The 25771-nt window shown below is 42.5% G+C and overlaps 1 protein-coding gene across 2 annotated transcripts in view; it reads right to left on the reverse strand.

Annotated features, from left to right (window-relative positions):
• OCA2 (OCA2 melanosomal transmembrane protein) overlaps positions 1-25544 on the reverse strand; it is a 336400-nt gene extending 310856 nt beyond the window's left edge. For both annotated transcript variants that reach the window (XM_074965665.1, XM_074965648.1), the window contains exon 1: positions 25309-25544. The gene's annotated coding sequence lies outside the window, so the exon portion shown is untranslated. The remainder of the gene's footprint in view (positions 1-25308) is intronic.
• Positions 25545-25771: the final 227 nt, after the last annotated feature.

Consider the following 25771-nt stretch of genomic DNA (forward strand, 5'->3'; position numbering starts at 1 on the left):
CTTGCAGAAGTTCCCTCAGTATTGTTGATCAATGTATTTTTTCAAGAGGTTAAGCCTATTTTTGGTAACGTGGGTTTTGCTAATAAACTGCAGATGCAGAATAAGCTTTTTGCTCTGCGAGATCAATTTCTATGCTGTTAAACTCGTTCCAGAGAATTGGTCCTATGGGTTCTTAGGGTAAAAAACAGTCAGTTCACCACCTTGCGATGTACGAAAGGTTGGAACACTGGAATCTTGGAGTTATGGAGAACAGTTGCATAACATAATGGCAGCTCTATAAACAATGTATGAGTGAGAATGATTATCATATTTAGGTTTCAGAGTAGCAGCCATGTTAGTCTGTATCCGCAAAAAGAAAGTACTTGTGGCACCTTAGAGACTAACAAATTTATTTGAGCATAAGCTTTCGTGGGCTTCATTCTAAATATGGAATCATATTTAGAGCATCTTCAATGTAGATCTGAATGCTATGTTCCTTCCAGTCTGAATTAGAAGAAAATTCTGTGAGGCAGGAGCACTGCATTGGCTTCCAACTGTTACTAATAAAAGCTTCCAAAATGTAGTTGAGTGATTTCTGACCCTGATTATTAGAGATGATCACAACAGAATTTTCATTTTGAGGGAATTTTGACATTTTGAATTTTGTTTTTGTTCCAAATTAAAATTAAACAATTATTTTTGAACTTTTGAAAAAAAATACTGTTTTGGCTTTATTTCGTTTTGAAGTGTATTTTATTTTATACACCTAATTTTTATATTTTTACATTATTTCATTATGTTATTTTAGGACACATTATAGGTGAAATATTCTATTTTATTTATTTTATTTCATTTTTAAAGTTAAGGGCAGTGGCTACTTTGTACTGGTTGAAACCTCTTATCTTATTTTCTTGTTCCAAGTATCTCCTCTTTGTGTTGTAATGAAATAGACACTCTGAAACCTGGAACAAGACAATAAAATAGTACTCAGCATACTAATTAGAGGAGCGGCTGTTTTCAATATCCTTGTATTAGCCTTGATTCACTTTTCTATGCTACTAAAAGCTGCATACACTTTTGGTCTCCACGTTTTAAAAAGGATGTTGATAAACTGGAGGGGGTATAGAAAACAGGCCAAAAACAACTCAAGGGCTGGAGAAAATGCCTTACATTGAGATAAGAGCTTAGAGAGATCCATCTGTTGAGTTAATCAAAAAAGAAGATTGAGAAGTGACTTTATGACAGCATATATGTACCTTCTCAGTGAGAAAACAACAGGTAGTAAAAGGAGTCTTTAATTTAGCAGAGAAAGTTGTAAACTAAACCAATGACTGGAAGCTGGAGCCAGACAAATTCAAATTAGAAAAAGGCACACTTTAACAATGAGGATAATTAACCACTGGAACAAACCACGAAGGGAAATGGTGGATTCTCCATCTTTCGATGTCTTCAAACGAAGATTGGACACCTTTCTGGAAGATATGCTTTGCCAAATATAAGTTATTGAGCTAATACAGGGGTGACTGGATAATTGTGTGCTCTAATGGTCCCTTATTGCTTTAAACTCTATGAAAACCTTGCTTTCCAGTTGAGCACTCTGGGGGGCAATCCAGACCAGTGAGGGGTTGTGTCACCACCTGCCCTGCAACCTTGGGTGCCTCACAATGCTTTGCAGTTGTAGCTCCCAACCTGGGCTGCTCACAAACAGCATAGAGGTCACACCCTGAGTGTCTGTGTTAAGCTGCAGTCCTAGTTCCACAACTCTGACCCAGCAGCTGGTCAGCAACACACGAGCCAAGCTCTGGCTTCCACCAGCCTGGGTTACTACTTGCAGGGTGACCCCAACACAATCCTAATCCCAAATATTCCCAGAAACATGGGCTCTGCACTATCCAGCCCTCTCCTGGGCATTTCAGATATTATAGGTCTGTTGCCCCTGCAAGGAGTATTGACAACAGCCTGCTACTTTAAATGGAGTTACTAACCAGCTCACTTTAAACACAACACTGAATTAGTTTTGATTAAAAAATAATACAAGTTTATTTAATTCAGAGATTTGAGGTGAGTACAGCTACAGAGCATGAAAGTCAGAAATTATTACCAGAGTAATAAAGAGAAAATGCTTTCTAGTAGCTAAGACTTAAACTAGTCTTAATTCAAGGTAAAAATCCTTGCCACATTTCCCAGGAAAAGGGCTGATGAGATTCTCATGTCAGGATGCCCTCGCCACCCCCAAGTCAAAGAGCTGGTTCCTTTTTCTTCTCAGGTGAGAGAGAGAGAGAGAGAGAGAGAGGGAGAGACCGTGAGGTATTTTTGCCCTTCACTTTTATTCAAACAGTAAAGAAGGTGACACAAAGTCTGGGGGTGAAGGTGGTCCCATGCTTTTTCTTACCCCCGTGCATGCTGAAATGCCAATTTACCTTGTCTCCTTTTGCTGTCTCAAAAACTCTGTTTACTACTTGTAAGTAAATTGAGGTAAATACACATTCCTTTGTTTAGTATAAACCTGTTTAACCCCTCCTGCCTAATCAGGGCTACATGGGTTTGAACATGTGCTACCAGCATCATACAGGGAGAATTCATAACTTTATATATAAAGTTGATACATACATTTCACCATGACATTGACTAGTGAGTTATGAGTTTTCAAGGGATACCTCAGAAGGCACATTTTGTAGAAAGATTATTATAGTAATGTTTAGGGTGTGAATATAGGGGTGCATTCGGTCACAGCATCCTACAATTAATCATCTTAAAATGACTGTTTATTTTCCAGATTATAGAATAAATCATTATCAGTATCAACTGAAATTTGTTCCTAACCTTGAATGTTGAGCACACGCTCTGTGAAGATTTAAAAAATATCATTTGATTAAAAACATGGGTAACAGAAATGGCTATTGATGTGGGGGAAATTGCTTTAAAAAATCCACACAATAATTATTTCTCTGCTCCTTTTAGATCGCTGAAACCTTTACCAATTTTTAAAACATTGGCCCATTCCTGTAAATCCTCCAGCTAAATGTTAAAGGTGTCTCAGTTGCTAAATGCCTTCAGTCCCTAGCCTCCAAATAGAACATGGATATAATCTGCCTTCCTTCAGGAGACGCGCCAACTCCCTTTTTGACAGCTCCCTTACCATCCAGTGTCACGACTGAATGTTACTCTGTGCATAGTACATATAAGCACGCTACCTATGTTGGAGCAGATTTGACTGACACGCAGCCACTCCTATCTAACTCAAACCTCTGTGATATTGCGAGAGTCAGTCATTTCAAAGTGGCAAATGTGTACAAGCCCCTAAGCAACCCTGGCCTACCCCAAATATTCTTCCTAAGCCTCCACACCCTGCCATCTATGTTGGAGATTTTAACAGCCACCCCAGCACGAGTCAGATCAAAATGGAAATGACCTTTTGGATTGAGTCTTGTTCCATGAATTTCACCTCATCCAGGTTCCAAAACAATGGGATACTTCTCATCCTGCCAGATTGAAGCAAGACGATTCCCTGACCTCAGCCAGCTACCAGCATAGGTAATCATCCACTTCAAGCTATAAGCAAAGTATGGAAAAACTTCCCACATAATCATCATCATCCTCCTACCTTTACCTTAGTTGGAGTAACCATACCTGTTGTGAGTACCAATTGCTATAAGACAGGCAAAAGTCCAGAGCGGACTACTTTTTAATATAAATATATATATATTATACACACAATATCCTGAAGTCAAGTTGTTTTAAAAGCTGGCTAGGAAGAGATGTGAAGTGAAGTTTCATAAAATTCAAGATTGATAGAGATATTGTAAACGTTCAAGGCACGATTTTTTTAAATATTGCCTGCCTTGTATATGCATAAAAACTAGGACATGAATGTGCATGTATGAATTGAGGAAATATGGTGGTTAAAACACAGGACTGTGAATCAAGAGATCTTGGTTCTGTTCAAAGTCACAGACTTCCTGGCTGCCCTTTGGCAAATCAATGAAATTCTGTTCCAGTTTTCCCATATGTAAAATGGGGGTAATGTTTAGAAATTATAGTGCTCCTGGGAGGTAAAGTGCTTTGAAATGATCAGACAGAAGTTTCTCTGATGTTATGAAGGCATCATTATTATACCTAGATGGCCATGCACAGAATTAGATGTGCATTTTAGACCGAAAATGGGGAAGCACGTGTCTATGGGACTATCCCCGCACTAAGCAGAAGTGGGCAGAGAGGGTGGAATTCTAGTCAAAGCAATAACACTTATTTTTGTGGTCTCAAAATCAAAAGGTTCCAAAAGCCCAACAAAAAAAATCACAATAGCTATTCACTGAAAAGAGCCATTATTGGTGCACGTCTGTTATTTCCAAAGAACTGTGCAGGCAGCTGCCATTATGCCTAGTCAGTGGTTTCCAGCCCCTCGGGGGTCCACAGACTATGTCCAAGATTTCCAAAGGGGTCCACACCTCCATTCAAAATTGTTTAGGGGTCTGCAAATGAAAAAAGGTTGAAAACCACTGGTCGAGGTAAATTTAGACTGACTGAAGCCCCTACTAAGTAAATAGTGATACCTTTTCCTTTAGTAGTTGTTACAGGGGTGCTCTGTAGAAGAGAAATATCTGTACACAGTTAATAGATAAGGTGCCAGCAGATGGCACTCACGAATATGCAGTACAATTCCTGCCTTTTGTAGGAGTAAAAAAAATGTCTTGCTGTGCATTGCAAATAGCTTGTTGTGTTCTGCTGCGTTTTACATGCTGCTCGCAACACGCAGTCAGAAAAAGTTTCTCCTGCTTTAATTCTTTGCTGTAGCTGATCAGAGGCGGTCACTTTGCCAATGGCTCTGAGCAATATGCCACTCACTGCTGCAAAGTAATGGCATGGGGATATCTGTGAAAATTGGAGATTCTACAGGGCCTCATGACCAAGCTATCAAGTAGCTGCGAGACTGGACAAAATGCATAACAATCAGAATGGCTACACGGAATACAGAAATGGATAAAGCCTTGCTGCCTAATCTGTCAGTACTTACAGTGAGCAGACGAAGAAGGGGAGATGCAATTAAAATCTTAGATGCTATAGAAAAATATTTTGGGTGAAATCCTGGTCCCCCTGAAGTCAACGTGAGCTTTGGTATTGATTTCAATGGGGCCAGTGTGTCACGCTTTGTGCCTAAGAGAAATGTAATATATGAGAGGCGCGCTTTCAGTTCAACTGATTAAACTGAAGCTGAAACTACAGGCCAATACACAAGCAGGCTGCAGCAGTTAGCCTCACAGTGCAAATTTGACATATTGGCAGAGAAACTTAAAGTTTTAGGCGCCAGAGACAACGAAGCCAGAGCACAGTTGGTGTGACAAAGCTGGAAATTAATCGTGCTGCTTAAGTCAGCTGTCACAGCAAGGCATATGTAAGCGGGAAAATAGTCCCGCTATTGTGGGGAACTTTCCTGGCTTCTGCACTACCCCGGTGAAGTGGGCTAGTGAAAAGATCTGAGTCCTCGTTCCCACTTCCTTTACCCAGTGGCCTCCCTGCCCTTGAGGACTCCCCTTCCACTCTCCTGTCTGGCAGAGTCCTAGTAACCCAACAAGGCTGGGCCCAGGATTCCTGGGGGGCTCGACCCCCAACCTGCTGTGGTCACCTAGGACAGGGGCTAGGGTGTCCCCACTCTGGGGTACTCTCTATGCACTGGGCACTTCTCTGACCCACTGACCATTACATACAAGTTAAAGCAAATACACATTATTTAATCAACAATTAATTTTAAAAAGAATAAGGAAAAATGGGAACGGTTAAAGGAAACATCACCCCGCTCTGTGGCTGGGAACATCACAAACAGTGTCTCTGGAACGTCAGGGCAGTTCACAGTCTGTTCCTTCTAAGTCTCAGGCCTTCTTCTCAGGCCCTGGCTGTGCTGCAGGGATGCTGTGGGTTGGACACTTGCTCTGGTGGTGGCCACATGCTCTCAGGCTCTAAGTGGTAGGACCCTTCTTCCCAGTGTCACCCCCGCCCTGTCGGGGTTATGATCCAAGCCTGGCCTGCAGAGCCTCTTGGCTGAGGCGTCTCCCTGTGCTGGGCCCGCTGCCCAGGGTCCCCCCTCGCTTTCCCCAGCTGCTCACGACACCCGGCTCCGGACTGCTCCAGCCCCAGCTCCACCACTCGGTCTCTGCGCTGCTGCTGCTCTGCCTCCAGCTCCGTAGGCTGCTTCTTTGGCCCCTCTGCCTCTGGTTGCTGCGGGTCTGCTCCCAGGGCAAGTCTGCTCTCTCTGGGCTGTGCCTCTGGCTTTGGGGCTGCAGCTCTGCTCCCCAGCTTAGCTCAGGCCCCTGCTTTCTCCTTAGCTCGGCCCCACTCTGTCTGATCCAGGCAAATCCAGCTCACACAGAGGACGGGACCTCCCTGGCCTCCTGACTCCCTGATTAGCCTGCCCGCCCTGTCATTCAGCCTGATCTGGAGCATTGGCCTCTCCCCATTGTTCCTGGGGGCTGTCAGTCTCAGGGTGCTGGTTTCCCATGGACCCTTCCCCCTTTTTAGTACTGGGAGCTAGCAACTAAAACACCCCCACTGAATGTTAGTAAGGGGGCAACAGTCCGCTTACACATACATTGAAAGCATTAGACACAGGTAAAGATACTACACAGCACACAAATAAAGGCAAACAGACTAAGGGTCTGTGCACTGGCTAGCCTAACTCTGCTAACTTGAATCCAGCCAATGAGGATACCAATAGCTGTGAAGACAGCACAGCATGGGCTTCAGAGCGGGCTACTGAGTCAAATACATACCCAGGGCCCGCGCCGGTCTTGTACTGCCTGCACTGATGCCCCTACTGTACTGTCTTCACTACTGTTGTTATCCATGCTCCCTGGACTCAAGCCATCTCAGGTAAGCTAGCCCATGCCCAGCTTTTCCTGTGTAGACACGCTGTGAAAGAGCACCAGCCTGCAAGGAAGGGCACACAATGTATGTGCTAATTACAAGAAAAGAAAGCATTCTGCAAGCACGTGGAGATGAGACAAACAGTCCTATAAACGTGCACCAGATAGGGAGTGACAATGACACCTCCTCAGATGAGTTTGCCTTTACCAACCATTGCATGGAGTGAGTGAAGTGGCTGCATGGCTGTGAAGAGCAAAGGACACGGATATGCACAACTAAAACTCAGATGAAACATCAATTGGACAGTGGCTCCTCCTGCAAAGCAATGGGTCACTGCAATTGGACAAAAATAAATCCACCAAAAGCAACTGCAGACTAAAATTCTACAGTGGCGTATTAGCATATCTCCTGGAACAATGTTCAGCAACGTGTCCACACAAGAGCAAGCCCCACAAACTAAACTGGGAAATAACTGAAAAGCCACTAGCACTTCGCGTCACTAGATTCCTGTGAAAGCAGATGGGATTTTCACAAATGGCAGATGATACAGTGACAATGCAAGAGACAGTTCCAGCCACATGCCTCTCAACAAAGGAACAAATAATCGATATTGGGGGTTTTCAAAGACCCGGGATATCTTTCTGTGGAAATCAACCCTAAGGTGAAACTGCAACAACATGCCCCAAGCAGAACAGTAATTCCTTTGAAGGAGGAACTTAAACAGCTTGGCAGCCTTGTGAAGATGGGAGTATTAGAGAAAGCTACAGAACTGACAGACTGGATCAGCAATATGGTACTTTAAAAAAAAAAAAAAGCAGGCAAACTCCAAAAACATATTGACTTCTTATACCTCAGTAAAGCTCTAAACTTTCCCATTATCCTTTACCAGCCATTGAAGAGATATTGCCAAGGTTCACACAGGCAAAGGTCTTCTCCTGTTTAGATGCCAAAGATAATTTCTGGCAGGTAAGACTATGAAGAGATCAACTATTTGACAGCCTTCTGGACTCCTTTTGGCAGTTACCAGTGGCTGTGAATGCCACTTGGCATTTCTCTGGCACCAGAAGTGTACCAGTGAGGTCAGCATAAACTGCTGGAGGAACTTGAAGAGGTTGGTGTAACTGCTGATGACATCTTAATATTTGGTTGTGGAGACTCCCTTCAAGAGGCTAATGCTGCAGATGATTTTAACCTGAAACCACTGCTCAGTAGCGTACATCAAATGAATCAAACAAAGTAATAAAGCTCCCTCTGAGCTCTAATATATGTTGGACACCTAACCACAGAAGACTTAAAATCTGAGAAGATTTGAGCAGTTTGGGACATGTCCTGTCCATAAAGTGCTTTGGGGGACTTATTAAATCTATCCAACTTCCTACCACATCTCCCCCACATCAGGCCTGTGCCCGTAAGAGACTGACTAATAAAGAGGATGTACGGTGCTGGGAATTACAACAGCAAGATGCTTTTACATGGATACAAAATGTTAGTGACTAACTGTAGCAGGGACTTACCCAGTCCAGCTTCAGGCCTGTCTACTGCTTGGGCTCCCCAGTAAATTCATATAGGCTCTGGTCATAAATATAAAGGGAAGGGTAAACACCTTTAAAATCCCTCCTGGGCGGAGGAAAAATCCTTTCACCTGTAAAGGGTTAAGAAGCTAGGATAACCTCGCTGGCACCTGACCAAAATGACCAATGAGGAGACAAGATACTTTCAAAGCTGCGGGGGTGGGGAGAGAAACAAAGGCTCTCTCTGTCTGTGTGTGTGATGCTTTTGCCGGAAACAGAACAGGAATGCAGTCTTAGAACTTAGTAAGTAATCTAGCTAGATATGCGTTAGATTCTGTTAGTTTGAATGGCTGAGAAAATAAGCTGTGCTGAATGGAATGGATATTCATGCTTTTGTGTATTTTGGTAACTTAAGGTTTTGCCTAGAGAGATTCTCCATGTTTTGAAAATAATTACCCTGTAAGGTATTTACCATCCTGATTTTACAGAGGTGATTCTTTTATTTTTTCTTCTCTTAAAATTCTTCTTCTAAGAACCTGATTGCTTTTTCATTGTTCTTTAGATCCAAGGGTTTGGGTCTGTGTTCACCTATGTAAATTGGTGAGGATTTTTATCAACCCTTCCCCAGGAAAGGGGGTGTAGGGTTTGGGGAGGATTTTGGGGGGAAAGACGTTTCCAAGCGGGCTCTTTCCCGGTTATATACAGATGCTTGGTGGTGGCAGCAATAAAGTCCAAGGGAAAAAGGAAAATATAGTTTGTACCTTGGGGAAGTTTTAACCTAAGCTGGTAAAAATAAGCTTAGGAGGTTTTCATGCAGGTCCCCACATCTGTACCCTAGAGTTCAGAGTGGGGAAGGAGCCTTGACAGCTCTCATGGGTCAAAGAACATCCCTTCTAGGGGTCTGGTTTATTAGTACATTGTCCAAAAGGAAACTCTTCCATCTAGCCTTCTATCTGCCTCACAACCCTTGGTGCAGGATTCTGATTCCCCTCTCTGCTGAGGCTGGCTCCTCCCCAGGCTGGCAGTCCTTGGAAGCCCCCTTGCTGAGGCTTCTCTCCCAGCAGGCTCCTGCTCCCTGCTGCTCCCTCAGTTGAGGTCTGTCCCTCAAAAAGCCCTGGCCCTTTGCAGGTCTTTCCCTAGGCTTTCCACCTCAGAGCTGTGGAGAGTTATCACCAACCTGCCCTCTTCCCAGCAGGCTCCCTGAATTCTCTGACTGAACTCAGCCTGCCTCTATAATCCGCAGCAGCAGGGAGGCAAGCAGGGGTATGCCCCCCCCATAATTGGCAGGGGCACAGAACTCCTCTGGCCCTGTGGGGGAGAGTGAGCTCCTGTGGCCCTAGGGCCATACCGGGAGCTGACAGTTCCTCCGGCCCCAGTGTGGGGGAGCACCTGCACCCAAGTTTCGTACCGGAGGTCTGCTCGCAACGCATGCCAAGGCAGACCTCTTAGCTGCAGCGCTGGGCAGCCGGATCTCCCCCTCCAGGAGACAGCATTCTCCAGAGCTCACCACTGCGCCCCTTTCTCTACTTCCATCAATTAGCAGCTGCGATGATATGGACTGACAATCCTCTTAACCAATAGCAGTGTGGCAGTGAGCAAAGACTCTGGCGATGGGGCAGGCAAGGAAGGCGTCAGTCAAGGGGGGAGCACAGGGTCTCTAGTGGTGGTGGTGGTGGTGGGAGGGTACCCCGCAGTGGGGCTGGGTAGAAGGGCGGAGCACAGGATCCCCTGTGGGGTCCTGGGGGGAAGAGTGATCTCTGGCCCCCCAAAAGGAGTCAAATTTTTATTCCTTGTGCCACGCCCCTTTCCAGCAGGCCTGGATTCTAGTCCCATTCTCCCATCACATGACCCGTGGTGTCATTCCCTTCACCTGGGGAGGTGGCTAAGCCTGGCATAGGTGAGGTTAAGCGCAAACTCCTTTAAAGGGCCAGCTCACCCTGTGGCACTAACTATCTTGTTCTAAAATACTGTAATGTAAAGGAACCTAGAACCATTCCCTGTGATGTTAGTGAATACAGATTGGGAGCAGCATTAGTACAAAACTGTCATCCTGTAGCATTTGGCTCCAGGGCACTCCGCAAGAGCAAAACTGTACTCAAATAGAGTAGTTTTTGCATGCACCATGTCTGAGCAAAATCTCCTGGGATGTGGCCATATGCAGGTGGAAAGAAACCCCAAATCTTTGGAATCCAATTACAAAAAGCCTTTGTTATTAGCACCAAGATGTTTCCAAAGAATATGAATGAACCTTCACAATTATCACTTGATGTACAATACAAGAGAGGGACTTCTGATGTTTATTGCAGACTTCTTGAACAGAGAAGCTGTGTCACAAAAGACAGCGACTGCTGAGATCCTCAATCATGAAATTGTCAACGTACACTAAAAGGAAAAGTGTCATCAGGAACTTGAACACATCAGCAAAACAGAACCCCTTCATATGACAGATTACCAGGGTCTGTAGATACAGAGACATACCCAAACATTGTGCTTCAAGCGCTCAGAACAGTCACTACGTCAGGATGGCCAGGCAGGCAGGAAGGACATGCCACTCAGTATTTATGAATATTGGATGTACAGAGGAGAACTGTTAGTACAAAATGGTGTTATTATCCTACTACCTTTATAAAGACATCCACTCTGACATGCTAGCCAGCATACACTTCTGGCATATTGATATTAAAAGCATCTCTACACAGGCCCAAGATGTCCTGTACTGGCCAAACATAAGCAGTGAGGTGAAAGACTTCAGTAGCCAGTGCAGTATCTGCAATGAATTCCTAGCAAATGAACAAAGGGAAGCACTCAATTACCTGTTCAACCCATGGAGCCAGGTAGGCTTGCACTTATGTATATTGGGAAATCATATCTACTTTGTGATAGCTGATTACTATTCACATTATTGGGAAATAGATCCCTCACATACCACAGCAGCAATCTCTGTTATTGAATGCTGCAAAGCTCAGTTTGCCCAGCCTGCCATCCCAGCCAATGTTAATACAGATAATGGACCTCAGTTTGCCTGTTAGGAGTTTGCAGTATCAGCAGAATTTGAACGACTCATCCAGTCTAATGGATCTAATTGCATCACAGCCAGACGAAGGGCAGATGTCAAGGTTGCTAAGAAACTATTCAAAAGTGGGATATTAAAGACCCAAGGAGAGTATTTCTGGACTGGAGGACTACCAACAGAAGGCATGGGCAGCAGCCAGCACAGCATCACATGTCCCTCCATCATACAGGGACTCTACTGCCTAGAGCAAATGAACTTATCCAGCAGTGGATAAGAAGGAGATTAAAAAGCAACGACAGCAAATCAAACACTGCTATGACAGAGGAACCAAGGAGCTCTCTGAACTCTAAAAAGGACAGCTAGTAAACTACAACCAGTGCCTAATGACAGGGACATCAGATAGAGGGCAGGGACATATATGCAAAGACTAACACCTTTGTCATGCACTGTAGAAGTATAAGGACAAGCCTACCACCACAACTGCCATTGCCTAAGAACAACCAAGTAAAAACGGTCCTCAAGGGATGACTCAGGTGAGTCCCCCTAGATGTATGCAGATACAGGTGAAACTGACTATGACCATGACAGGAGTTCACCTACTAGTGACCTTTTGGAACTGGCAAAGCTGATGCCAGAAAATCTAGCAGTGCAGAAATCTTTTGAGGGAAAATGGCAAACAAAGGAAAGGACTTAAAATAAAACCACATGAACAGAAGATTTCAAAGTCTATATATTTAACTGAAATTCTTCAGCTTCCTTTATAGAAAGAAAAATGATCCAGGAGTGCTGTTAGCAGATGTCTGTACACATGAAAATAGTTAATCAATTGCCAGTGCAAGGCACTCAGGAATATGCAAAACTTATTTTTGTGTGTGCTCTTTTGTCAAGGCTAATTCCCCACTCTGGCACTTCGAGTGCAGAAGCTGGAGGCCCGCAAGGATTCTAAAAATTAATACTGCCACTCCAGGCTTGTATTAAACTCCCAATGCTACAGCTTTTCTCTGACCTTGAGGTGGTAGATGCTGCCACCACCCAAGTGCAGAACCCTTTTGAGAGCCCAGGAAGGTGCACTTGGGAATTCCTTCCTGTGGGGTACCCTCAAGCCCTTTCAAACCCCCACCTACCCCCCGAGGAAGACCTGAGAAGAAAAACAAAGGAAATCAGCTGTTGCCACCACCTAATTAAACAACATGTGCACAAACCTCTTAAGACACAAAAGTCCAATTCTGTTCTTAAAAAAGGTAAATTTTATTAATAAAAAACAAAGAAAATACATCTGGGAACTCAGGCTATTGCTAGATTTTAAAAGAGCAACTACAAGGATTAAGCACTAAGAATAGCTTTCTTGAGGTCCAGCTTAAAGGTTACAAGCAAAACAAAAGCACCTGGGGTTAGCACAGAGGAATCCACAAGCCATAACAAAATAAAAGGGATAAACCTAATTGCGTCTTCCTATACATTTCATGATCTACTTACATATCTGGGGTTTTAAATGAGTAGTTTCTAGGTATGATACTGAGGATTTTTTCATACCTGCCCCAAGCTTCTTATAATACAGCTGCAGCCCTGTCCACCTCTTCCTGGAAGAACAACCACAGACAGACAAAAGGGGAGTCTTTTTTCCAATTTTAAGAAGTTCTGTCCTTCCCATTGGCTCTTTTGGCCAGATGCCCACTCACTTCCTTTTACCTGTGCATAGCAGTGAGACTTTTTAACCCTCTACAGATAGAGCAATTAGAGAACAGCTACTAAGAGGGATTTTATAGCTACTGGCTGGCTGGGTCCATAAAAGGGAGCTACTCCCCCTCCCCCTTCATTTATCACATCTTTACATTCAGCTCTTAACAGCTGATGCTTCATTCAGTCTAATATCACATTTATTTATTATCCCTAATTTTACAGATGGGAAAATTATTTGGATTTCAGAAGTGCTCACAATGTGCTAGTTACTGTCCAAACACAAAGTCTCCATACCAAAGTTTCCAGTCTAAAAGTAGGAAATATACAATGAAAGCAGGTAAGTGACCATTCCCTTTACCAACTATTCAGTTTTCTATTAAACTAAACTTGACTATGGGTAAAATTTTCTAAAGTACCCAAGTGCTTCAGGAGCCCAAATCTGATTTTCAGACAGGATGTAAGCATTTAGGAGCCTACGTCTCAATTAAAGTCAATGGGATTTAGGTACTTAAGTACCTAAGTCAAGTCAGTTTTGAAAATTAACCTGAGGCACCAGAGTCAAGTAAGACCTTTGGAAAATTTTATCCTGTACCTCTCATTACTGTAAATTGCCTGTCACAGGACAAAACTGTAGCACTGCACACTATGAGAGACTCAGCACAGAGGGATTTTCACTTCATACAGTACCATGACATTTGGAATGAATCAAAATCAGACAAGGAACAGAGCTTGACATACATATGATGGTGGAGATAACATTTTGGCTGACACTATTTCTCAGCTGACTAACCCAGTGCTTACATAAAATTCCAAAGATTGTAATTAACATTCTTGGTTAGACAAGGAGAGTTCTGAGGAGCAGCTGGATATGAAAACCACTGCATGAGAATGTTGGTAATTGAGATGATCTTACATAGCCCCCACCATTACAATAACCTACACTGATATCCGACGCTAAGAAACTAAGGCATCACATGAAGAGTCATCTGCAGATGGCAAGTTCTTCCACTGCCAGCCCAGACAGAAGGGGATTGTTCATCAGTGGAGATATTCAAGGTAGTTTCCCCTGCCCTATCCCCTCTTCCCTGTATTTTTGAGCATCTCAGTTTAAAGCACCATAGAAAATAATTTGCAACAGAAAATTGCATTTGCAGGATCATACAACTTTGTAATCAAATTAACCCCATTTCATACACTATGAAATTACTAAGTCAACCAGCTAGTGCACACAAGCACAATGCAAGTGGATTGCGAAAAACAGTTTTGATAAAATCTCTTCAGCCTCTGAAAGATGATAAATCCAGCTTGGCTGTGTGTAGTCAAGTATTCTTCTACATTAGCCTGCTTCACTGGAAGCTAATTAAAATATCTAAGGTCAAATGGCTTGTCTGACACTATTTCATTCTGCCAATGGTGACAGGGTTTGTGTAATAAGCTCCCTACCCGTATCATGCTCCATCACTGGCCAGTTGCAAGTAGCAATTTTTAAAATCTGAGTTTCCCCTGTTGTGGATAAACTTTCACCATCTCTCTTGTTTCATAGATCCACTATGAGAAGGTGGTTGACAAGGATATATGAAGGTATCTAAGCCTAATACTTTGTTTACTATACAATGTCAAAGAGAATATATTACTAGCCCGCCTTATAATCAGAAGCCATGCTGATGCTTTAAACAGCCCCCTTAAACTCCAGCTCTTCTGCACATGTTCCTAAAGACAACCGGGAATACTTCCTGAAATGTTCAATACATCTCCTGTACACTGATGGTATGAACAGCTTTGATGATAAATGATACCTGTCTGGTGGAGATTTCTGCCAAAGAACTCTGGCTGGGTTAAGCAAAACAAGCTTCTTGATTACCCAGCCTTCACAGGGTTCCCATGCTTCACCAGAGGTAATTAATATTTGAATAATGCATTAGATGTCTTGCTATGTTTTCTTTTCTTATTATGGAGGAACCAGTGCAACTCCAGAGTTAAAGATGATTTCCATTTTGCACTGAATGCAGGGATTCACCCTCTGTTATGTAGGAAAAATACAGTGTATCCTCCCCAAACTTCGAGCAATTGTTACAGAATGAATTACCTGAGAATTTACTAATCTGTTTATTAGTTTATGAGCTAACGTTAAGCCATGAAGGGAGAAAATATGAAAAAACCCTGTCTTTAAAAATCAATTACCTCTAATATGGAACCAAAGACACGAAAATGCATTGATCGCACAGTGTCACCTGAATGCAGAGTTAAGGTTGATTGGGTGCCTTACCTGTGCATTTCCATTTACAAACCTGGATTTCGTATAAGAGTACCTCACTTTAATCTCCTGAGATTGTAACAACATCTGGGTTTGACATAACTACAACGTCCCTGCAAGTTTTATTTCTAGTTTTATTTTACTCTCCAGCGTTTTGTTCTGAAAGTTGCCCAGTTTCTAGAGCGGAGTGGAGAATTCCTGGAAATCTCTGAGTTTTGTGAAATGTATCAAAACAAAATGTCTGTGAAGAATGATTTTCATTATTCACTCTGTTTGTGAAAATAAGCAGACTTGCAGACAAAGTTGTACCCAAATATTGGGGGGGAGGTTTGGGGGGAGTTGTTTGTTTTTGTTTTGTTTTTAAAATAAGCAGCTACAAAGAGCGTGTTCTTCTCTTACTGTAAGAAAGCAGCTACTGACATGAATATGATCAATATACTCAGTGCTACACTTCCCTGACCCCACAGCAGAAATTCCATTAACATCAGTGGGAGTTTTGCACACGGATCAATGGCAAGTGTGTGGCCCTGTGTGTTGGATCTGCTCATTGGTCACAAGTTTCTACTTTCACCTTGAGCTAAGTCCACAAGGAGCACACTTCCACGTTTTAAAGCCACAGCAAAACGCAACACAATTGACTGTCTCTGTTCAAGAGAGCAATAGCGAGCTGCAAGGGAACCTTGAAGAGCCTCTGTTCATGAAATACCTAGCTCAAGCTGACTACTGAGCCCCATGTTTCACAGAGCACTAAAATGTCAGATGTATGACCAAACTATAGGAGACCTCTTTACTGGAAATACGACGCAAAAATCAATCCTTACAAGTATAAGAAAGCTCTAGCTTTTTGCCTCTGGAATTCTTTGTTCAGAATCTTCCTTGGTTTGATAAGTGAAAATAAGGTTGGTGGCTTTAACTAACCCTCTGGTCGACAATGGAAGACAACATTACATGACTTAGCCCAACACAAAACACCAAGGACAAGCTCTTTTTGTTCAAAGGGATCCCAGGAGGGAGTTACATTAACATAGGGAGTTTGTCCCCATTAAATTGTGCAGGGACTTTTTTTTTAGCAAAATACATTTGCAATCAACAGTATTGAAGCAAAAGAAACTAAATGACATTAGCAATCAAAAATCTGTGATGGGAATATTCAGGAGAAGGTAAAGATCCACTGCAAATTTCTGAGCTTGTTCTAGCCCAGTAGCTTGAGTGGAAGTATTTTAGAACTTAAAACAGCTACAATCAAAACTAATAGCACTAACACATACTCCAGCTCTTGTGCTAAAAGAGGAATGGAGACTGTGTCATTTCAGTGAGTTTTCTTTTGTGTTTCAGAGCAGATGAGCAAGCGGGGGGGGGGGGGGCAGGAGTCTGCTTCCTGAACACAATCATCTAGATCAAGTATAGTTAGCCTGTAAAGCAAAATAAAGCCATGTAGTGGGAAAGATGTGGCATAGCAGTGGTTAGGTAGTTGTGTGTAAGCACACTAAGGGTTGAGAACTTGAACACAGGACTGTGCCTGGACTACTTCCCTGGTGCACGGGGTGTCAGAAAGAGAGAGAGAGAGAACACACTGCTGCTTTTGCTGTTGTATCCATCCTAGTTTAACGTCAACAGGAACTGTGTGCACACTGCGCCTAATCTAAAGCCCACTGAAGTCAGGGGGAGACTTTCCATCAACTTCAATGAGGTTTGGATCAGGGCCTTTATTAATCAAATGAGACTAGAAAGGAATATCTCAAGTCTGTATCCATTCATTTCCTTCCCAAAAAGGAAACAGCCCATTCCACAAGTCCAAATCCCTGGTGACTGCTTCCAAGTTGGGACAGGATGCACAACAAGGGCAAACCCTGCATTCCCTGAAAACAAAAGTTCCTACTGATCCAGGCTGTAAGACAATAGTTTTGGGGGTGCAGAGAAAACCGGATCTGTCCTTTATGTGAAGAACCAAATTAAGCTCAGCCCCATCTATTGAACAAGTAATCAATGCAGCTGTCACATCTGATATTACAAGGTTATAAGGTCTTATTATGCCACGATGCTTAAATTAATTAAAACAGAAAGGTAGGAGATGGGGTTTCTTTTTTAAATTAAGCTAAATGTTCTTAATAATCCAAGTATAAGGTGAAACTCTGCTATAAGCAACTCAGGTCAAAGAAGTTAGTAGAACAGACCTGAATTGTAACATCCATAAAGTGCTCTGTGTAATTTCATAGGTCAAGCAAACAAAACAGCAATTAACCCTCCCAGTGGAATAAGAGAACCAGCATCAGCATGCAAATAATTAAATGCAATGAGCAGAAAATGAGACATCTGAAAACTCAATAGAGAGACTATACTGCAAGCTACATTTGTTAATTAGATGGCATTTTTGCAAACTGAAGCTAAAAGTACGTGTCCTATGACTGTAGGAGGGCAGATATGTATTTGTCATTGCTTTCTTATATTGAATAGTAAGAGAATTTTAGTCCATACACCATTTAGAGGACAGATTCATCTAGTCCGAAGTCCAGTGTAGCTAACATGAGTCTTTCCATTGGCTTCAGATCAGCATCTCTTGTGTGGGGTTGTCTAGTTTTATCCAGTCATTCTACCTCTCTGCTTTTGTCTTGGTTATTGAAATATACTGTAATTCATGGGCCCAATCCTAAACCCACTGAATTCTGTGGAAGGTCACCAATTGATTTAAGTAGACACAGGATAGGCCTGTGATGGGTCATATTCCCCACACTGGCCCTGCAAAAGCAAAATTGGGCCAAGTGGACCCAATCAGCCAATTAGGCTGCAATCTGGGAGAATTAGGCCTGAGAGGAAAGCCCTAACTAGGGAAAGATCACCTAAGGCGGGGCTTATATAAAGACATGAAATTTGAAGCAGAGGAGGCTGGAGGGAAGGAGTCTGCAGTCACTCCCTGGGAGGAGGGAGGTGTATTTGGGGGCTATAGAGACAAGTAGCCCATGGTTACTCTGTGGGGGGAGGGAACTGAGAGACTGGCAAATCCAGACGAATGGGAAGGGATAGGAGATAAGGAAGAGACTCAGGGAAAGACAGTAAGGTGCAGGAGGAAACCACACCTTGACTACTAGAAAAGGAGTACTTGTGGCACCTTAGAGGCTAACAAATTTATTTGAGCATAAGCTTTCGTGAGCTACAGCTCACTTCATCGGATGCATTCAGTGGAAAATACAGTGGGGAGATTTATATGCACAGAGAACATGAAACAATGGGTGTTACCATACACACTGTAACCAGAGTGATCACTTAAGGTGAGCTATTACCAGCAGGAGAGCGGGGAGGGGGACCTTTTGCAGTGATAATCAAGGTGGGCCATTTCCAGCAGTTGACAAGAACGTCCGAGGAACAGTGCGGGAGGGGGAATAAACATGAGGAAATAGTTTTACTTTGTGTAATGACCCATCCACTCGATCGACTCGATTACAGACCTAAAAGTGGCAATACTTCAGCAAAAAAACTTCAAAAACAGACTCCAATGAGAGACTGCTGAATTGGAATTAATTTGCAAACTGGATACAATTAACTTAGGCTTGAATAGAGACTGGGAGTGGATGGGTCATTACACAAAGTAAAACTATTTCCCCATGTTTATTCCCCCTTCCCCCCACTGTTCCTCTCAGGTCCTTGTCAACTGCTGGAAATGGCCCACCTTGATTATCACTACAAAAGATCCCACCCGCCCCGCTCTCCTGCTGGTAATAGCTCACCTTAAGTGATCACTCTGGTTACAGTGTGTATGGTAACACCCATTGTTTCATGTTCTCTATGTATATAAATCTCCCCACTGTATTTTCCACTGAACGCATCCGATGAAGTGAGCTGTAGCTCATGAAAGCTTATGCTCAAATAAATTGGTTAGTCTCTAAGGTGCCACAAGTACTCCTTTTCTTTTTGTAAATACAGACTAACACGGCTGCTACTCTGAAACCTTGACTACTGTTTAGAGAGTCCCTGAGCAGGAACCCAGAGTGGGGGGTGGGGAACCTAGGTTCCCCTACCAGCCGCTGAGGGAATGGTACCTGGGGCAGTGAATGGGACGACTGCCTGAGATTGCTGGTGGACAGGGACTTTGATACAGATCTCCGCAAGGGGAAACCACACTGGGACCTGGCTAGAGGGCTGAGTCATGAAGAGGATGCTGCAGTTCCTGGAGCAAGAGCGGGCCCATAGAGGGGGAAAGAGTGAGTGTAACCCCTGGAAGGGGTGTCAGCCTGGCAGAGCTATTCCCCAGAACTGCCAGGAGGAGGCATCACCTGTTGTGAGTAGAGTTCCCTATCACCAGGCTGCAGGAGGAGGAGTCCAGCATACTTGGAAATTCTCTAAACACTCATGAATGTGGCAGCAGGGTGTTCTGTTGTGCCTGTGATGTTCAGACACACATCATCATCAGTGTCACTCATCTCATTTTACCTATCATGAGAGTGATCCCTTTAAGAACAAATCTCAGGCTTTGACCTTATTCAAAGTAAATTAATAGGAAAAGTAATCTGACCACTTAGATCAATGGCAATAGTTCCACTAACTTAATGGGGGTATGATCAGGTGGTGAGTATGTAAATTAGAGGAACACAAGAAGAGTCAAAATGTTGATTTTATGACTGAACGTAGTATTTCCCTTTCACATCTCTGTAACAAATGCATAATTGTGGCAGCACAATTAAGCTTTTGTAACGAACTCAGAACTTTTTCTTGCTGTTGAAAACATTAGTGGTTCACCTCTATTTCTAATTGTGGCTATGTTTTTGAGCTGGACATACAGGTGTAAGCAAGTGATGAGCATAAGCAATCACCATTAAAAAGCATCTGCCAGCAGTTACCACACACCGGTTTCTTAGTGCAGTATTTGCCTACAGGTGGAACGCTGACAAATATGGAATGTGTTATTGCCAGTGATATTATTTGGTGGCTGTTGGAAAATGTCTGGATTTTTGCAGTACCGTAGTCCTTACTTCCCATAATTACCAGGAAACACAAAAATCAAGTTTTTAAGGTAAATCAAACTTTGGATCGTGGTAGTGTTAAGAATCCCTTTGTAAAATATGGAGGAAGCTTGGTCTGTCTGGTTTCAGAAGAACATAGGTGATAAAACTCACAATTTTCACAGTAGTAAAGTATATCCAGTCTTTAGTTCCAAATGATGCTGTCTGAAAACTGCAATAATTCTCTCAAAGCATGACAGGATTTCAAGGATTTTAAATGCTTCAGAACAAGAAATGAAGTCATCATTGTACCAACAGACACACTTTACTACAGTGTAATATGATCAAATATTATCTATCCCCTTTTCTCCCTTTTTTTTAAGTAATGCACAGTCTGTACTGGCCACCACTATTATCCTCCAAAGGAAATCTATTGACTTTGCAGCTACCCTGTGACAGTAACTTACAAAAGACTTGGCAATAAAAGTTAAAAAATCCACTCTGAAAGACACACATTAGTAAAATCTTAAGATTAAGAACCTAATTGCTTTCTGCTATAACAGGATTTAGCAATAACTTTTAATTGGTAGTTCAAAGTTAATCCACCATGGAAAATATAGTCTGGCAAAAGCACCCAGACATGAAAATCTTTTCACTAGACTTTTATTTTTCTTGAGTATTTTCAGAAATATTCCTCAGTATTGTTTTATCATGTTGAATAAGTATGGAAAGGCTTTTCAGAGGCACTTATCCATTGTAACGTACCATGCTCCAGCAGTTAGTTTAATAGAACCCTAAAATTGTAGGATAGGAAGGGACCTTGAGAGCTCATCTATTGCAGTCCCCTACTCTCATGGCAGGACTAAGTATTGTCAAGACCAGGGGTGGGCAAACTTTTTGGCCCGAGGGCCACATCTAAGTGGAGAAATTGCATGCAGGGCCATGAATGTCGGACGGTGCGGGCTGTACGAGGGGCTCCGGGCAGGGGGTTGGAGTGCAGGAGGGGTGTGGCAGGGGGCTTAGGGCAGGGAGTTGGGGTACAGGCTCTGGCCTGGCGCCGCTTACATGGAGCGGCTCTGGGGTGGCAGCAGTGTGCACCGGGGCCAGGGAAGGCTGGCTGCTTGCCTGCCCTAGCCCCGCGCAACAGCCAGAACCACATCCTTGCGGCCCCTGGGGGAGGGGGAACAGAGGGCTAAGTGCACTGCCCTTGCCTGTGGGGACCTCCCCAAAGCTGCCATTGGCCACGGTTCCCCGTTCCCGGCCAATGGGAGCTTCAGGGAGTTACCCACAGGCAAGAGCAGTGCACAGAGCTCTCTGCCCCCAGCCCCCCTACAGGGGCCCATGGCGCCATGGGGGTGGCAATCCCGTGGGCCAGATCCAAAGCCCTGAGGGGCCGGATCCAGCCCACAGGCCATAGTTTGCCCACCCCGGTCTAGACCATCCCTGACAGGTGTTTGTCTAACCAGCTCTTTAAATCTCCAGTCACAGAAATTGCACAGTTCCAGATGACTGGACGATATCTAATATGACACCATTTTTTTTTTACAAAAAAGCTCCAGAGCAATCCCAGCAATTACAGGCTGGTAAACCTAACTTCAGTACCATGCAAACTGGTTGAAACTATAGAACAGAACAGAATTATCACACCTAGATGAACATGATTTATTGGGGGAGAGTCAACATGGTTTTTGTAAAGGGAAATCATGCCTCACCAATCTACTAGAATTCTTTGAAGGGGTCAATAAGCATGTGGACAAGGATGATCCTGTGGCTACAGTGTACTTAGATTTTCAGAAAGCCTTTGACAAGGTCCCTCACCAAAGGCTCTTAAACAAAGTAAGCTGTTATGGGGTAATAGGGAAGGTCCTCTCATTAACCACTGGCTAAAAGATAGGAAACAAAGGGTAGGAATAAATGGTCAGTTTCAGAATGGAGAGAGGTAAATAATGATGTCCCCAAGGGGTCTGTACTGAGACCAGTACTGTTCAACATATTCATAAATTATCTAGAAAAAGGGGTAAACAGTGAGGTAGCAAAAGTTGCAGATGATACAAAACTACTCAAGAAGGTTAAGTCCAAAGCAGGCTGCGAAGAGTTACAAAGGTACCTCACAAAACTGGGTGACTGGGCAACAAAATGGCAGATGAAATTAAATGTAGATAAATGCAAAGTAATGCACACTGGAAAACACAATCCCAAATATACATATAAAATAATGGGGTCTAAATTAGCTGTTACCACTCAAGAAAGGGATCTTGGAGTCATTTAGTGGATGTTTTCAGAGAACTATCCACAATGTCCAGCAGCAGTCAAAAAGCTGATAATGTTGGGAATCATTAGGAAAAAGGATAGATAATAAGATAGAAAATATCATATTGCCCCTATATAAATCCATGGTGTGCCCACATCTTGAATACTGCATGCAGATCTGGTTGCCCCATCTCAAAAAAGATATATTGGAATTGAAAAGGTACAGAAAAGGGCAACAAAAATGATTAGGGGTATGTAACAGCTTCCATCTGAGGAGAGATTAATAAGACTGGGACTTCTCAGCTTGGAAAAGAGACAGTTAAGGGGGGAATATGCTGGAGATCTATAAAATCATGGCTGGTGTGGAGAAGGTAAATAAGGAAGTGTTATTTACTCCTCCTCAGAACACAAGAACTAGGGGTCACCAAATGAAATTAATAGGCAACAGTTTTAAAAACAAACAAAAGGAAGTATTTCTTCACACAATGCACGGTCAACCTGTGGAACTCTTTGCCAAAGGATGTTATGAAGGCCTAGACTATAACAGGGTTCAAAAAAGAACTTGATGAGTTCATGGAGGATAGATCCATCAAGGGGTCTGGCTATTAGCCAGGATGGACAAGGATATGAAACCATGCTTTGAAGTGTCCCTAGCCTCTGTTTGCCAGAAGCTGGAAATGAGTGATACGGGATGGATCACTTGATGATTACCTGTTCTCTTCATTCCCTCTGAAGCACCATTGGTCACTGTCAGAAGACAGGATACTGGGCTAGACGGACCGTTGGTTTGACCCAGAAGGCCATTCTTATGTTCTTATAGTCTCCCTAGGCAATTAGTCCAGTGCTTAACCACCCTGACATTTAGGAAGTTTTCCCTAATGTCCAATTTATACTGCCCTGGCTGAAATTTAAGCCCATTGCTTCTTGTCCTATGCTCAGAGGTTAACAAGAACAATTTTTCTCCCTCCTCCTTTAACAAACTTTTATGAGCCTAAACTGTTGTCATGTTCTCCCTCCCCGCCTCCCCCCCCCTCCCCTCCCCCAAGTCTTCTCTTCTCCAAATTAAACAAACCCATTTTTTTCAGTCTTCCCTCATAGGTCACTTTTTCCAGACTTTTAATGACTTATGTTGCTCTTCTCTGGATTCTCTCCAATTCATCCACCTCTTTCATGAAATATGGTGCCCAGAACTGGACACACGACTCCTACAATACAGTTTAAACTGTTAAGTCTCTAACATCTAATTTCTCAATATTCTTTTTGATAGGCTCTGTCTTTATTTAACATGCCCTCTGAAGAGAAATCCATTAACAATCCACCTCTTTTGATGCCTTCCACTTTATGTTCATGGGCATCAGTTTCACATCTCTTCCTTTCTTCCACTGCTGCTCAAAACTCAACCAGAAACATTTGAAGTGGGAGGCAAATTCTGCTATTGAGATTAGTGGCTGGAATTCATATATAATGCCCAAGCAAATCTGGTCATTAAATCCCTAGGCTTAGTTGGGTTTACCAGGAACTATGCAGAGGACTTAGTGATAGTTCACATTCAAGGTGAATCAGGTATAGGTTTTGGATTCAAATTCAGTGCTAAAATCTCAGGAGCTGATATCAGATTGTCAGCGTTTTGAATGGTAGCATCTCAAAAGATCAACTGTTTTTCCATGAGATTCTGCCATCATGGGCTAATACCAGAAAATAAGTATATATAAAAACACAATTAAATGTTTCCATTATGTGCATCTATCCAAAAATACAAAAGGATTTTTATCCTTAAACTGAATCCTATTCCTTTAAACTTATCATGCATTGTTGCGGTTCGTCCTATATTTGTTTAATCTATAATGCTCGAGTGTTTTCCCCATTAAGAGGAAGTTTATAATTATATAAACACTACATAAAAAACAAAGTTACATTCTGCTTTATATAGGGTCACTCCCAGGTTCACGCCTCAAACACTGTTTCAGCGCGATCTGAATTTTCACTGCCCCAAAGCTTTGAAAAAAGGAATTTGTAACCACCTTAACTCTTGCTGCATAAGACAAATCAATCCATGCAGAATAACACATTTCTAGTCTAAGCAACTGTTCTTTCCATTGCTGTTACTCAAGAAAGCTACCTAGAAATATGACAAAAGCAAACTGCAACTAGAGCCAAAATCCATAATGCCACAATTTAGCCATACATCAAGTCCAACAGACAAAAGGGGGAGAAAAGCTGATAGCAATTATATGGTTGTTTAAAACAAATTAAATAATTCTATACTGCTTACCTCAGAAAGGTATTCCTATTATACGATATTATTGTCAGTTGCAACACCATCACAACCGAGCTGAATTTATGTTTTAAAGATATTAAGTTTATCTTCTAACCTATATAACCCAATAAAAATATGCCTCAACTAGCTCTATCATTCATCCGCAGGCATAATAGATTGAGGGGGAAAAGTTAGTGTTAAAATTTGAGAAGCAAAATGACATTTGCTATGAACTAAAATAAATGATCTCAACTTCATATCTTTTCAATGTTCTATGGAAAGTTGGCATCTTAATCAACAAGTAACAAGGTCAATAGGAACACTTACTGTAAATATTTATTTACAAAGCAACAGCTTACATTAATCAGCTAACACAGTGTATTCTGTGTAATTTTAAAGAATTGTATAAATGCCAAGATAAACTTAATCAAACCCTGCACTATTTTCCAAGTCTTGGATTTTTTTAAATTTTTTTCAATTGTACATTTTAAAAATGCTTCTTATCCCCAGATTACTAGAACAGTTGGATAATTTTTCTGTTAAAACAATTTTTAGAAAAATTGCAATTTTACCTGATTTTTTTGTAGAATTCTTGCAGTATTCTTTTATGATTAGAAAAGGACTCAAATTAAATGGCTTGCACAAAGAAAAGGAAGACTTTAAAATGAACTCAGCTTCTTCAGTTAAGTGAGCAGCAAGATGCCGTACGTTTTCTGAATGGAAAGTTTATTTACCTAAGTGAATAGGTCACAGAGGAATTACAATCGGCTATTAACAGCATCCCTTTGATCTAGGAGTGATCATAACGTTCTATACACACACACACACACACACAAATGAAGCAAGAAATCCTAGATTTACTATCATGTGACCCCCCACCCACACACCCCTCCAGTTAGGAGCTAGCACTTGATTTGACTACCACCACCGGTATTCTCAGCCCCAACAAAGCTCTTCCTAATACTGAGCTAGTTGTTACAAAGGGCAGTGAGTGAATGAGTAAATGGATCACTGTTAGCTTTATTAAGCAAACAC

The sequence above is a fragment of the Natator depressus genome, chromosome 1 (genome assembly GCF_965152275.1).
Source record: "Natator depressus isolate rNatDep1 chromosome 1, rNatDep2.hap1, whole genome shotgun sequence".
NCBI classification, from domain to species: Eukaryota; Metazoa; Chordata; order Testudines; family Cheloniidae; genus Natator; species Natator depressus.